The 16,625-nt window shown below is 41.4% G+C and overlaps 1 long non-coding RNA gene across 1 annotated transcript in view; it reads right to left on the reverse strand.

The window, feature by feature from the left end:
- The window catches only part of LOC141253104 (uncharacterized), an 89,349-nt gene extending 75,400 nt beyond the window's left edge, over positions 1 to 13,949 (reverse strand). Inside the window, exon 1 of the long non-coding RNA XR_012314229.1 lies at positions 13,817 to 13,949. This is a non-coding gene — a long non-coding RNA (uncharacterized lncRNA). The remainder of the gene's footprint in view (positions 1 to 13,816) is intronic.
- Positions 13,950 to 16,625: the final 2,676 nt, after the last annotated feature.

Here is a 16,625-nt window from a genome sequence, read left to right on the forward strand (position 1 = left end):
TTCTGAATTTATGACCCGAAGATGCAGTGATAGAAATAAAATATCTGGATTTTAAACTGTTTTAGACTTATCCCATGACTACTTGCATTGAAGTGGTAATTTGCATCAAGAAACGGATCTAACTGCAATTGTGCTGTCAGGATACAATGTTTTTGCTACAAATACATATTGGTCCTCATTCCCTTCCGGATCTTGCCAAAATATTGTTACCTTCTGGTGATTGCTTTAGCACTTTAGCAAGTTCATCCATAGTGAGTGGTAGAAAGAGTGACTATCATCAGGGGGCACAAGGGGGTACAAGACTGACACAAAGCCTTAAAAAATGCTGCACAAGGATGAAAATGATGGGACATTATGGCACCAATTATCCAAATAACATCTTCCAAGTAAACAGATGCCAGTAAAATGTGTAGAGCGGATACATCAAGTATTCAGTGAGGAACTAACCCCAGATAACACCATAAAACAAAAGCATGGAAGCCTCCAGTGAAATCCCTTTTGTGCAGAATCTTGGCTCTCGAATGTCTAACAACTGAGTTACAGGTGACCTAATTCCCACATCCCATTAGACGTGGGCACCATGCCAGCCTCACCAGAATAACCCACACTGGCAAATCTATATGACAACAATTACTATTATTTCATATATACTTAGCAAAAGCACATGCACAACCATCCCAGGCAGGGAGAAAGACAAAACTGTCACACAGGTCACTATTACTCTACTGCCGCTCTCCAGGTGACATTCTACTACTGCTATAAGTGCTGCAAGTGCCTCTTAGTCATTGGTCAATGATAAGACACACTGCTTTGCGTCGAAACGCGTATGTTTTTAATGTCTGGACTGTGACTTAATGGATTTTATACCATTGAAGCTATGAAATAAATGAAGAATGGATTTTTTATGGACTTATAGCGCTGGATGTATTCCTTTCTCAGTAATATAGTAGTTACAGTTATATGAAAAAGTTTTGGCACCCCTATTAATCTTAAGCTTAATGTTTTATAAAAATTGGTGTTTTTGCAACAGCTATTTCAGTTTGATATATGTAATAACTGTTGGACACAGTAATGTTTCTGCCTTGAAATGAGGTTCATTGTACTAACAGAAAATGTGCAATCTGCATTCAAACAAAATTTGACAGGTGCATAAGTATGGGCACCCTTATCATTTTCTTGTTTTAAATACTCCTACCTACTTTTTACTGACTTACTAAAGCACTTTGTTTGGTTTTGTAACCTCATTGAGCTTTGAACTTCATAGCCAGGTGTATACAATCATGAGAAAAGCTACTTAAAGTGGCCACTTGCAAGTTATTCTCCTGTTTGAATCTCCTCTGAAGAGTGGCATCATGGGCTCCTGAAAAGAACTGTCAAATGATCTGAAAACAAAGATTATTCAACATAGTTGTTCAGGGGAAGGATACAAAAAGCTGTCTCAGAGATTTAACCTGTCAGTTTCCACTGTGAGGAACATAGTAAGGAAATGGAAGAACACAGGGACAGTTCTTGTTAAGGCCAGAAGTGGCAGGCCAAGAAAAACATCAGAAAGGCAGAGAAGAAGAATGGTGAGATCAGTCAAGGACAATCCTCAGACCACCTCCAGAGAGCTGCAGCATCAACTTGCTGCAGATGGTGTCACTGTGCATCGGTCAACTATACAACGCACTTTTCACAAGGAGAAGCTGTATGGGAGAGTGATGCGAAAGAAGCCGTTTCTGCAAGCACACCACAAACAGAGTCGGCTGAGGTATGCAAAAGCACATTTGGAGAAGCCAATTTCTTTTTGGAAGAAGGTCCTGTGGACTGATGAAACCAAGATTGAGTTGTTTGGTCATACAAAAAGGCGTTATGCATGGCGGCAAAAAAACACAGCATTCCAAGAAAAACACTTTCTACCCACAGTAAAATTTGGTGGAGGTTCCATCATGCTTTGGGGCTGTGTGGCCAATGCCGACACCGGGAATCTTGTTAAAGTTGAGGGACGCATGGATTCCACTCAGTATCAGCAGATTCTTGACAATAATGTTCAAGAATCAGTGACAAAGTTGACGTTACGCAGGGGATGGATCTTTCAGCAAGACAATGATCCAAAACACCGCTCCAAATCTACTCAGGCATTCATGCAGAGGAACAATTACAATGTTCTGGAATGGCCATCCCATTCCCCAGACCTGAATATCATTGAACATCTGTGGGATCATTTGAAGAGGGCTGTCCATGCTCGGCGACCATCAAACTGAACTGGAATTGTTTTGTAAAGAGGAATGGTCAAAAATACCTTCATCCAGGATCCAGGAAATCATTAAAAGCTACAGGAAGCGACTAGAGGCTGTTATTTTTGCAAAAGGAGGATCTACTAAATATTAATGTCACTTTTCTGGTGAGGTGCCCATACTTATGCACCTGTCAAATTTTGTTTGAATGCAGATTGCACATTTTCTGTTAGTGCAATAAACCTCATTTCAAGGCAGAAACATTACTGTGTCCAATAGTTATTACATATATCAAACTGAAAGTGCTGTTGCAAAAACACCAATTTTTGTAAAACATTAAGCTTAAGATTAATAGGGGTGCCCAAACTTTTTCATATAACTGTATATGCTTGTATATAGGGGCAGTATTATAGTAGTTATATTCTTGTACATAGGGGGCAGTATTATAGTAGTTATATTCTTGTACATAGGGGGCAGTATTATAGTAGTTATATTCTTGTACATAGGGGCAGTATTATAGTAGTTATATTCTTGTACATAGGGGGCAGTATTATAGTAGTTATATTCTTGTACATAGGGGGCAGTATTATAGTAGTTATATTCTTGTACATAGGGGGCAGTATTATAGTAGTTATACTCTTGTACATAGGGCCAGTATTATAGTAGTTATATTCTTGTACATAGGAGCAGTATTATAGTAGTTATATTCTTGTACATAGGGGCAGTATTATAGTAGTTATATTCTTGTACATAGGAGCAGTATTATAGTAGTTATATTCTTGTACATAGGGTCAGTATTATAGTAGTTATATTCTTGTACATAGGGGGCAGTATTATAGTAGTTATAATATTGTACATAGGGGCAGTATTATAGTAGTTATAATATTGTACATAGGGGCAATATTATAGTAGTTATATTCTTGTACATAGGAGCAGTATTGTAGTAGTTATATTCTTGTACATAGGGGGCAGTATTATAGTAGTTATATTCTTGTACATAGGAGCAGTATTATAGTAGTTATATTCTTGTACATAGGGGCAGTATTATAGTAGTTATATTCTTGTACATAGGGGGCAGTATTATAGTAGTTATAATATTGTACATAGGGGCAGTATTATAGTAGTTATATTCTTGTACATAGGGAGCAGTATTATAGTAGTTATATTCTTGTACATAGGAGCAGTATTATAGTAGTTATATTCTTGTACATAGGAGCAGTATTATAGAACTTATATTCTTGTACATAGGGGCAGTATTATAGTAGTTATATTCTTGTACATAGGGGGAGTATTATAGTAGTTATATTCTTGTACATAGGAGCAGTATTATAGTAGTTATATTCTTGTACATAGGGGGCAGTATTATAGTCGTTATATTCTTGTACATAGGAGCAGTATTATAGTAGTTATATTCTTGCACATAGGAGCAGTATTATAGTAGCTATATTCTTGTACATAGGGGCAGTATTATAGTAGCTATATTCTTGTACATAGGGAGCAGTATTATAGTCGTTATATTCTTGTACATAGGAGCAGTATTATAGTAGAATCATAGAATCATAGAATCATAGAATGGTAGAGTTGGAAGGGACCTCCTGGGTCATCTGGTCCAACCCCCTGCTCAAAGCAGGATTCACTAAATCATCTCAGACAGATGTCTGTCCAGCCTCTGTTTGAAGACGTCCATTGAAGGGGAACTCACCACCTCTCGTGGCAGCCTGTTCCACTCATTAATCACCCTAACTGTCAAAAAGTTTTTTCTAATATCTAATCTGTGTCTCCTCCCATTTAGTTTCATCCCATTGCTTCTAGTCTTTCCTTGTGCAAATGAGAATAAAGATGATCCTTCTACAATGTGACAGCCCTTGACATATTTGTAGGCAGCTATTAAGTCTCCTCTCAGTCTTCTTTTTTGCAAGCTAAACATTCCCAAATCCTGCAACCGTTCCTCATAGGACATGGTTTGCAGAACAGTCACCATTCTGGTCGCTCTTCTCTGAACTTGCTCCAGTTTGTCTATGTCTTTTTTAAAATGTGGTGCCCAAAACTGTACACAGTATTCCAGATGAGGTCTGACCAAAGAGGAGTAAAGACCGATAATGACTTCACGTGATCTAGACTGTATGCTTCTGTTAATACATCCCAGAATTGTATTTGCCTTTTTTGCTGCTGCATCACATTGTTGACCCATGTTCAGTCTATGATCTATTAGTATACCTAAGTCTTTTTCACATGTACTGTTGCTTAGCTCTATTCCTCCCATTCTGTATATGCTTTTTTCATTTTTATTGCCCAGATGTAGTACTTTGCATTTTTCCCTGTTAAAAACCATTCTGTTGGTTACTGCCCACTGCTCCAGTTTATTTAGGTCTTTTTGAATCCTCTCTCTCTCTTCTCTAGTCTTAGCTATCCCTCCTAGCTTTGTGTCATCAGCAAATTTAATCAGTTTACCCTCAATTCCTTCATCTAAATCATTGATAAAGATGTTGAACAATACAGGTCCCAGGACGGAGCCCTGTGGTACCCCACTTGAGACATTCATCCAGCTGGATGTGAAGCCATTTACAACCACCCTTTGAGTCCGATCACTAAGCCAGTTATGAATCCACCTAACAGTTGCCTGGTCCATTGCATACTTGGTCATTTTTTCAATAAGGATGGTGTGAGATACTTTGTCAAATGCTTTGTTGAAGTCAAGATATACTATATCTACAGCATTTCCCTGATCCACCCAGTCAGTGATTCTGTCATAGAAGGAAATTAAGTTAGTCTGACATGACTTGTTAGTTACAAACCCATGCTGACTCTGGTTAATCACTTCATTCTTATCCATGTACTTACATACATGTTGTTTAATAATTTGTTCAAAGATCTTTCCTGGTATAGAAGTCAGACTCACCGGCCTATAGTTCCCTGGGTCCACCTTCTTCCCCTTTTTGAAGATAGGAACAACATTTGCTCTTCTCCAGTCTTCTGGGACTTCTCCTGTTCTCCAAGAATTTTCAAAGATTATGGAGAGTGGTTCTAAAATTTCTTCTATGATCTCCTTCAGTACTCTGGGGTGTAATTCATCTGGACCTGGAGACTTGAACTCATTTATGTTAGCTAAATATTCCCTCACAATCTTTCTGTTTACAGATAACTTGGATTCCTCTATTCCTCTAAAAGGACAGTGAAGATCAGTTGATGTTACATTTTCTTTCTGAGAGAAAACAGATGCAAAATAGGAATTAAAAAGTTCGGCCTTCTCAACATCCTCTCTTACCATTTCTCCATTTTCATCCTGTAAAAATCCTATAGCATCTTTGACTTTTCTTTTACTTTTGACATACCCCCAAAATCCTTTTTTATTGCTTTTGACATCTCTTGCAAGCCTTAATTTATTGTCAGCTTTAGCTAACCTGATACGTGCCCTGCAGGATCTGCAGACTGCATTATAATCTTCTTTAGATATGCCTCCCTCTTTCCATTTAATAAACATTTCTTTCTTTCTTTTTAGCATGTGTTTAAGTTCTGTGTTCATCCATCCTGGTTTCCTTAAATGCTTCCCATTCTTCCTACTTTTCGGGATTGTTAACGATTGTGCTTTGAGAATCTCATTTTTAAAAATTTCCCATCCTTCCTGGACATTTTTGTCCTTAAGGACATCCAGCCATTGGATCCCTCCTATTCTCTTTCTGAGTCTCTTAAAATCTGCCTTTCTAAAATCTAACCTTGAAGTTTGAGTCTTCACATGTCTTCCTCCTCTAGTTATCCAAAATTCTATAATAGCATGATCGCTGCCTCCTAGCGTCCCAGCCACCTTTACCTCCTCAACCATTTCCTCCCTGTTTATAAGGATTAGATCCAAAGTAGCAGATCCCCTTGTTTTCTCCCCTACCTTTTGGAAGATAAAGTTGTCAGCAAGAGAGGATAAGAATTTGCTTGACCTGTTAGTTTTACTTGAGAGAGATTCCCAACAAATGTCTGGATAGTTGAAATCTCCCATGACCACTACGTCATATTTTTTGGAGAACTTGGTCATTTGATACATAAAGAGTTCATCCATATCTTCAGCTTGCCCAGGTGGCCTGTAGTAAATGCCTACAATGGTGTCCTTTCCATTGTTCTCTCCTTGTATTCTTACCCAAACAGTTTCCACAGAACTCCCAGTCTCTGAAGCTTCAATCTCTGTGCAGATATACGCTTTTCTAACATACAATGCGACACCTCCTCCTCGTTTATCAAGTCTGTTTCTTGCAAATAAGTTGTATCCTTTTAGCCTTTTATTCCAATCATGTGTATCGTCCCACCAAGTTTCAGTGATTCCAATGACATCATATTCCTTTTCCTGCATTAGTAGTTCCAATTCTCCTTGTTTGTTGCCCATGCTTTGTGCATTTGTATAAAAACATTTTAGTTTGTGATTGGTTTCTCTTCCTCCCATATTTTTATTATTTAAATTGTTTTGTCTTTGTTCTTCCTTTCCACTTCCAGTAGCAGAGATCTCAATAGTATTTGTCAGCTGTATGGCTTTTTCTGGCCTTTTGCTTCCCTTCCCACATTGTTCTAGTTTAAAGCTCTTCTGATGAGTGTAGCAAGGCGACTTCCAAATACATGTTTTCCAGTCTTCGTAAGGTGCACCCCATCTCTAGCAAGAAGTCCATCGTATAGGTAATTCATTCCGTGATCCAGAAATCCAAATCCTTGTTGACGGCACCATCGACGTAGCCAGTTGTTCACCTGTAGAATCTTATTCCACCTCATTGTTCCATGGCCATCCACTGGGAGGATGGATGAGAAGACCACCTGCGCTCCCAATTCTTTCACTTTCTTGCCTAAGTCTTCAAAGTCACTGCAGATGGTTTCCAGGTCCTTTCTTGCGGTGTCATTTGTCCCCACATGTATTAGCAGGAATGGGTAGTGATCTGTAGGTCTGAAGAGTCTTGATATCCTGTCAGACACATCTTTAATTTTTGCTCCTGGAAGACAGCACATTTCTCTTGAGGTTATGTCTGGTCTGCAGATAGCGGCCTCTGTTCCTCTCGGCAGGGAATCCCCCATGACCACCACTCTCCGTTTTTTCTTCACAACATTCTTCTTTCTCCATCCAGGAGGATTCTGAGGGCTTACAAGGTTATTCATTGCTGGCAAAGTCTTATTTTGCTGTATTTCTTCATGGTTCTCCTGCATGAGAGCCTGGTACTGGTTCCTGAGCAGTATGGGTGCTGACTGCCTCTCGATCCTCCGGCTTCTGGGGGTCACAGGCTTCCATTCCTCTGTTTCCTCAGGTGCAGTTCGAATTTCTTCTCTTTCTGAATCATGAAGAGATAATTCTGCTCTGTCTAAGAACTCTTCACCTTCCTTAATGATTTTCAAGGTAGTTAACCTCTCTTCTAGATTTCGCAACTTTTCCTCCAACAGGGACACAAGCTGCATTTCTGGCATGTGAAGTCTGGTTTTTCCACTGGCAAGTCTGTGAACATGTAGCAGGATATGCAGCTCACCAAATGGCTCCTGGACTCTTCCATGTTCTTACTGTTAATGTTCTGAAAACAGTGAAAAAAGCTTAAAAAAAAAAAAGCTTCAAAATGCGCGCGCCGGTCGGCGCGCGGTTTACCGATGTCCTCTTTTCAGCTCCAACAGCCAAAATCCAGTGTTCTTTGAGCTCGCGGAGACTCTTCACTTACCCCAAAATGCAGTGGGAATATGCAAATTATCTCCTCAGGACTCCTCCCCTGGTTAGTAGTTATATTCTTGTACATAGGGGCAGTATTATAGTAGCTATATTCTTGTACATAGAGGGAGTATTATAGTAGTTATATTCTTGTACATAGGAGCAGTATTATAGTAGCTATATTCTTGTACATAGGGGGCAGTATTATAGTCGTTATATTCTTGTACATAGGAGCAGTATTATAGTAGTTATATTCTTGCACATAGGAGCAGTATTATAGTAGTTATATTCTTGTACATAGGAGCAGTATTATAGTAGTTATATTCTTGTACATAGGAGCAGTATTATAGTAGCTATATTCTTGTACATAGGGGGCAGTATTATAGTCGTTATATTCTTGTACATAGGAGCAGTATTATAGTAGTTATATTCTTGCACATAGGGGCAGTATTATAGTAGTTATATTCTTGTACATAGGGGGCAGTAGTATAGTAGTTATATTATGCATAGTTTGATGTACCAAGACAGTGTGGACAATTCAGCTTTGCAGGAACATTTTGGGGAAGGTTCTGTTTTGTTTCATGTGACTGTGCCCAGTGCACAAGGTCCGTATAGACATGGATGGCGGTGTTTGGTGGAAGAATATGGCCAGCCACTAGCGATGAGTGCAGGTGCTGGTTACTTGAGTTTGCCTAGAGTTTCGCAAGTACTCGAGTGACATGTTTGAATCCCCACGGCCGCTTGTTTCACTGTTGTTATACAGCCACAAAACATAGGGGGCAGTATTATAGTAGTTATATTCTTGTACATAGGGGCAGTATTATAGTAGTTATATTCTTGTACATAGGGGGCAGTATTATAGTAGTTATATTCTTATACATAGGGGGCAGTATTATAGTAGTTATATTCTTGTACATAGGGGGCAGTATTATAGTAATTATTTTCTTGTACATAGGGCCAGTATTATAGTAGTTATATTCTTGTACATATGAGCAGTATTATAGTAGTTATATTCTTGTACATAGGGGCAGTATTATAGTAGTTATATTCTTGTACATAGGAGCAGTATTATAGTAGTTATATTCTTGTACATAGGGGCAGTATTATAGTAGTTATATTCTTGTACATAGGGGGCAGTATTATAGTAGTTATAATATTGTACATAGGGGCAGTATTATAGTAGTTATAATATTGTACATAGGGGCAGTATTATAGTAGCTATATTCTTGTACATAGGAGCAGTATTGTGGTAGTTATATTCTTGTACATAGGGGGCAGTATTAGAATAGTTATATTCTTGTACATAGGGGCAGTATTATAGTAGTTATATTCTTGTACATAGGGGCAGTATTATAGTAGTTATATTCTTGTACATAGGAGCAGTATTATAGTAGTTATATTCTTGTACATAGGGGCAAAATTATAGTAGTTATATTCTTGTACATAGGGGGCAGTATTATAGTAGTTATAATATTGTACATAGGGGCAGTATTATAGTAGTTATATTCTTGTACATAGGGAGCAGTATTATAGTAGTTATATTCTTGTACATAGGAGCAGTATTATAGTAGTTATATTCTTGTACATAGGAGCAGTATTATAGAACTTATATTCTTGTACATAGGGGCAGTATTATAGTAGTTATATTCTTGTACATAGGGGGAGTATTATAGTAGTTATATTCTTGTACATAGGAGCAGTATTATAGTAGTTATATTCTTGTACATAGGAGCAGTATTATAGTAGCTATATTCTTGTACATAGGGGGCAGTATTATAGTCGTTATATTCTTGTACATAGGAGCAGTATTATAGTAGTTATATTCTTGCACATAGGAGCAGTATTATAGTAGTTATATTCTTGTACATAGGGGGCAGTATTATAGTAGTTATATTCTTGCACATAGGAGCAGTATTATAGTAGTTATATTCTTGTACATAGGGGGCAGTATTATAGTCGTTATATTCTTGTACATAGGAGCAGTGTTATAGTAGTTATATTCTTGCACATAGGAGCAGTATTATAGTAGTTATATTCTTGTACATAGGGGGCAGTAGTATAGTAGTTATATTATGCATAGTTTGATGTACCAAGACAGTGTGGACAATTCAGCTTTGCAGGAACATTTTGGGGAAGGTTCTGTTTTGTTTCCTGTGACTGTGCCCAGTGCACAAGGTCCGTATAGACATGGATGGCGGTGTTTGGTGGAAGAATATGGCCAGCCACTAGCGATGAGTGCAGGTGCTGGTTACTTCAGTTTGCCTAGAGTTTCGCAAGTACTCGAGTGACATGTTTGAATCCCCACGGCCGCTTGTTTCACTGTTGTTATACAGCCACAAAACATTCGGGGATTGCCCATGTTTGCACTCATCACTACCGGCAGGGCTGGTGTCAGCACCTGGTGCACCCGGGCAAGTGGCGGGGCCCTGAGTAGGCGGGGGGCCCACTCACTGTCGGGCAAACCGGCACGCTATGGGACCCGTGAGTAGTGCAGTGCCGGTGCCAGAGCCCTCCCACCCGCTTGCTCAGGGCCCCGGCAGCCGGCGGCACAATTCTTACCTCTCCCCGTGCCTCCGCAGCAGCTCCGGTCTCTTCCGCAGCTGCTGCACTGTGACGTCTCAGGTCAGAAGTGAGGTGAGTATTTGATTTTTTATTTTATATGTATGGAGGCATGGAGCATTATATGGAGGAGGGGGAACAAGTGACGTCCTGCATGGGGCTCCATATCCTGTATGGAGCGTTATATGGGGTCCAGTATTCTGCATTGAGCAATATATGGGGCCCATAATACTGTATGGAGCGTTATATGGGGACCAGTGTCCTGTATGGAGCATTATATGGGGTCTAGTATCCTGTATGGAGCATTATATGGGGTCCATTATTCTGTATGGAGCATTATATGAGGTCCATTACTCTGCATGGAGCATTATATGGGGTCCATTATTCTGCATGGAGCATTATATGGGGTCCATTATTCTGCATGGAGCATTATAAGGGGGTCAGTATTCTGTATGGAGCATTATATGGGGGCCATAATACTGTATGGAGGACTATACTGTTCGGCCTGCACTGTGCGCTGCGAGGATTCGCCGGTTTCTGAGCTATTGTAGAATTTACTATAGATATCGCTCGTGTAATGTAAGAAGTGGAATCTTGGCCTTGTACTATATATCTATATTTCTCTGCGGTATCTGTGCATCATGAATCATGGTATGTGTTAAAGGGGCCCACTGAGACTCTGTCGCCCAGGGCCGACAAAAACCTGCAGCCGGCCCTGACTACCGGCCACACAAATCCCTGACCTCTTCCCCATCCACAACCTTTTGGATAAACTGTAATAGAGATTGTGAGCCCGGCCTCTCCTCCAACATCAGTGTCCGACCTCTCAAATGATATAATAGACTGGATACTGGTTATACATTTGTTGCACTCGTTTGCTGCCTGATAGAAAACAGCAATTCAAAAACATTTCGAAAAGGAAAATAAGAGCCATCTTTTTATTGAACATCATAGTTGATAAATGTCTGCGTTGTCACCTGTGTGTGTCCCCCAGAGAAGCGTCTCAGCCAGAGACCTTCCATAACGAGTGTGATATTAGGGTTAATCGCTCGGCCGTGGTGCATTTTCCCTGATAATCCCCGGTAAGAGATTTCCTGTTACAGCTGAAGAAAGTGGAAAGTCGTCTTTCAGCTTCTCGCATTGAGCAGCGGGAACAACTCACCAGGGAGGTGAGAAATGGAGTCTGAGAGCTAATAATAAGGTCCGGGCTTCATCTTTCTTCTCACTTATTCACCAAACCCTGATCATTTACTTTAGTGCTCTATAGACCTTAAAGTAACAGTACATTACTCTATCCAGGACACTCTTCTGCAGGAAAGGAACAAAGGGATTTGTAACACATCATGGGATACACATAAGATTATGGATTATTTTTCAAACCTCTAGTTATGACCCTATGAATGGTTGTCCCTTTATGTAGCAGAGATCCTATAATCCAGACAAGAAACTCTGAGCTCTGTGGTGTTGCATTGGGCTCTGGATTTTTTCTATAGGCCCTGGTGGCTCAGTGGTAAAGAAGACAGGGAGGGGAGTTTAATTAATTACTGGCAGGGAATGAAGGTTTGCTGTAGACTATATGTTGCTGCACCCTAACAGGCCAGTAGAAACAATACTTGTGCTGGGACTTAGACAAGTTGCCTATTGTCCCTGGTATCTCAGTGGCATTGGAAATGGGCAGGTTAGAGGTATCGTCCCTGGCATCTCAGTGGCATGATAGGGATCAAAGTATGCCTGTAGTCTATATATTGGGGCAGTAAACCTACAGGGCAAAAAACAACCAAATGTTAAGTCTAAAGTCTTGAAATAGATCAATGAAAAAACGAAAAAAAAAGATGAATGCAAGACATAAAATAAATAAAAATATATCCTTTATTAAATGGACCAAGAAAAGTAAAAATAGGCTTAACAATTATTAAATGCCCCAGATGAAGCCTTAGCGAAACACAGTCATATTGAATGATAGTAAGCACCAATATACAGCCATCTAGGAAGTAATGAAAATACCCATCCTGGAGGAGAGCACACTCAACACATGTTTCGCTAAGGCTTCATCTGGGGCATGTAATAACATGCCTTTTTGGCTTTTATTGGTACATTTAATAAAGGATATGTTTTTAATTATTTTTTGTCTGCCATTCATCTTTTTATGTTTTTCCTTATATATTGGGGCATCGTAATAGACCATTGGAAAGTAATACTTGTGCTCGGAGTTACACAAGTTGCCTATTGTCCCTGGTGTCTTGGTGGCATTGGAGATGGGGAGGTGAGGGGTGTCGTCACAGGTGTCTCATTGGCATTGGTGATAGGGACTGAAGTCTGCCTGTAGACTATATATTGGGGTACCATTGGTGAACATTGGAAATCATTAATTGGGCTCAAAGTTAGAGGAATTGTCTATTGTCCCTGGTGTCTTGGTGGCATTGGAGATGGGGAGGTGAGGGGTATCGTCACTGGTGTCTCATTGGCATTGGTGATAGGGACTGAAGTCTGCCTGTAGACTATATATTGGGGTACCATTGGTGAACATTGGAAATCATTAATTGGGCTCAAAGTTAGAGGAATTGTCTATTGTCCCTGGTGTCTTGGTGGCATTGGAGATGGGGAGGTGAGGGGTATCGTCACTGGTGTCTCATTGGCATTGGTGATAGGGACTGAAGTCTGCCTGTAGACTATATATTGGGGTACCATTGGTGAACATTGGAAATCATTAATTGGGCTCAAAGTTAGAGGAATTGTCTATTGTTCCTGGTGTCCTGTGGTATAGGAGGTGTGAGCTAAGTTGAATTACTTGGTGGCAGGGAAATAGGTTTGCTTTAGACTATTTTGGGGTACCCGAATAGACCACTGGAAAGTTTTACTTAGGCTCTGGATTAGAGGAGTTTCCCATAGTCCCTGGTGTCTTGGTGTTAGAAAATATGGGTAATTAGTTGAATTAATTGATGGCAGGGAATGAAGGTTTACTGTAGACTATATATTGAGACACTGTAATAGATCACTAGAAAGCTTGGGCTAGGGGGTTGAGGAGTTGCCCAAAGTTCCTGGCGTCTCAGTGGTAGAGGAGATGAGTAGGTAGGTTGAACTACTTAGTAGCAGGGAATTAAGAATGGTTGTAGACTATATATTGGAGGATCTTGATAGACCATTAAATGATTTGGATGATGGAGTCCGGACATATTGGACCTCACAACCACAGAACATCTGGTGAGAATTATTTGGCTTTTTTATTGACCTCAATGCTATGAGATCTAAGAGCAAAAAGCCCCAGACACACAACTAGAACAGACGTTAACTGTTAATTGACGTCACCCGCCTGTTACATGTGATCTAGTAATCTGCTCCTGATCACTGTAGGTCACCATTAACCCTTTCCTCACCAGGGACGCACCTTGCTCCTTCGCACGCCGAGCCTTTCCTTGCCGGATCAGCGCAGTCTCCCGCCAGGTTCCGGACCTCCCCCCACGTACAGCTTTATCGCCCCCCGTCTCTCTCACCTCTCCTGCGTACTCTGAAATTTACATCATGACAAAGTCACCATGGAAACCAGAGTGCGAGCGGCTGCCTGGTAACTCGGATGCTCGCCAGGAATGCGCTTACGACCAACGAGAAAACTTACAGGAAAGAGTTCCCATAAAGGAGCCATGTTAGTCTCCCATAGGCAAGACTGGCAGTCAGTGGATGGAGCAGATCGGACATGTTTCTCTATTTCTGAATAATTGTTACAATATAATTAATTAAACAACAAAGTTTACAGATGTGTGGAGTCCCCCGTTATCAGTGCCGCACGATGCCCAGTGATGTGGTCTCTTGTTATCATGGCATAGCTATAGAGGGTGCAGTGGTACCCGGGCCCTGGTGCCCCAGACAACCACATGGTGGATGGAGGGTCTATTACACAGATTTTACATTGAAGACCATGTTATTCCTCTGCGTCAGGACCATCTGTGTAACCACGTCAATACATGGTGCTAAAATAATAAGGATCAATAATTAAAATCCTTTGCATGGGGAAAAAAATCACAAAAAAACACAATATAACTAAAAGTAAAAAAAAACAAAAAAAAACTAAATTCCGCTCAGATGTAGCAATTTGTATAGAAATGATTGCAATAATGTGACACATTAGTTCTATTAGCACATCAGTCAGTCATACGGAAAGTGACGAGTGTCCGCGCCATTTTCTGCCACTTTACCTGTTTCTGTAGATGTGTCACACTCCTGCTGGATAGCATGGCGGTGACTGACATCTGTACGTATCCGCTGTATGGAGGGAAGTACTGGGACACACGCTTTAATCACTGAATTAGTCACTGAGTTTAGGATTTCTAACCATCCAGCCTCATTGCCCCCCGGGGTATGACATCTGACCTCTTTGCCCATCAGGTATAACATCTGGCCTAATTGCCTCCCAGGGTATAACATCTGGCCTCATTGGCCCCCGTGATATCGGGATATAACATCTGGACTAATTGCCCCTGGGGTATAACATCTGGCCTCATTGCCCTCAGGGTATAACATCTGGCCTCATTGACCCCAGGATATAACATCTGGCCTCATTGACCCCGGGATATAACATCTGGCCTCATTGCCCTCAGGGTATAACATCTGGCCTCATTGACCCCGGGATATAACATCTGGCCTCATTGCCCTCAGGGTATAACATCTGGCCTCATTGGCCCCCGGGATATCGGGATATAACATCTGGACTAATTGCCCCCAGGGTATAACATCTGGCCTCATTGCCCTCAGGGTATAACATCTGGCCTCATTGACCCCAGGATATAACATCTGGCCTCATTGCCTTCAGGGTATAACATCTGGCCTCATTTCTCCCCCAGGGTATAACATCTGGCCTCATTGCCCTCAGGGTATAACATCTGGCCTCATTTCTCCCCCAGGTATAACATCTGGCCTCATTGCCCTCAGGGTATAACATCTGGCCTCATTGCCACCAGGGTATAACATCTGGCCTCATTGCCCTCAGGGTATAACATCTGGCCTCATTGGCCCCCGGGATATCGGGATATAACATCTGGACTAATTGCCCCCAGGGTATAACATCTGGCCTCATTGCCCTCAGGGTATAACATCTGGCCTCATTGACCCCAGGGTATAACATCTGGCCTCATTGCCTTCAGGGTATAACATCTGGCCTCATTTCTCCCCCAGGGTATAACATCTGGCCTCATTGCCCTCAGGGTATAATATCTGGCCTCATTGTTTCCCCGGGGTATAACATCTGGCCTCATTTCCCCCAGGGTATAACATCTGACCTCATTCCTCCCCCAGGGTATAACATCTGGCCTCATTTCTCCTCCAGGGTATAACATCTGGCCTCATTGCCCCCGGGGTATAACATCTGGCCTCATTGCCCCTGGGGTATAACATCTGGCCTCATTTCTCCTCCAGGGTATAACATCTGGCCTCATTTCTCCTCCAGGGTATAACATCTGGCCTCATTGACCCCCGCGGTATAACATCCATCACCATCACCCCCACCGGGAGCTTCATGGCCGAGCAGTTGCATGCTGCCATACATCACCAAGCACAATGCCGAGCGTCGGATGGAGTGGTGTAAAGCCGCCACCACTGGACTCTGGAGGAGACGTGTTCTGTGCAGTGATGGATCACATTCTCTATCTGCGTCTGATGGAGGAGTCTGGGTTTGGTGATTCCAGGAGGACGTTCCCCCCTGACTGCATTGTGCCGCTGTACAGATGATGGAGGGGGATAATGCTCTGGGCTGTTATCAGGGGGTAGTCGCGGCCCCTCAGCTCCAGTGATGGGAAATCTTCATCTTCAGCACAAGACATTGTGGACAATTGTATTTCAGCTTTGTGGGAACAGTTTGGGGGAGACTCTTATATGTTCTCCATGACGGTGCCCAATATACAAGGTCCATAGACAAGGAGGGGAGAACATGAGCGGCCGCACAGAGCCCGGACCCCAGCCCCATCCAACACTTCCCAGAAGAGCGGAGCCGTTATATCTGCCAATCATTTTTTTTTCGACCTCTGAGTCATAATGGATGACGGACATATGTGAGAGCATAGACAGACACATAGTCACCATGTTGGCGTCAGAGTAAAGTATACGTAGTTCTAATTACTGGATAATATCTGTTATTGTGTTTCTGCTGTTTACATCTTCATTAACATACAGTTGATATAATTGCAATCAGATACAAAGAGTTGGCA

This window comes from Phyllobates terribilis, unplaced genomic scaffold, assembly GCF_046119375.1.
Source record: "Phyllobates terribilis strain yellow unplaced genomic scaffold, ASM4611937v1 Scaffold_2__4_contigs__length_985480577, whole genome shotgun sequence".
Classification (NCBI taxonomy): domain Eukaryota; kingdom Metazoa; phylum Chordata; class Amphibia; order Anura; family Dendrobatidae; genus Phyllobates; species Phyllobates terribilis.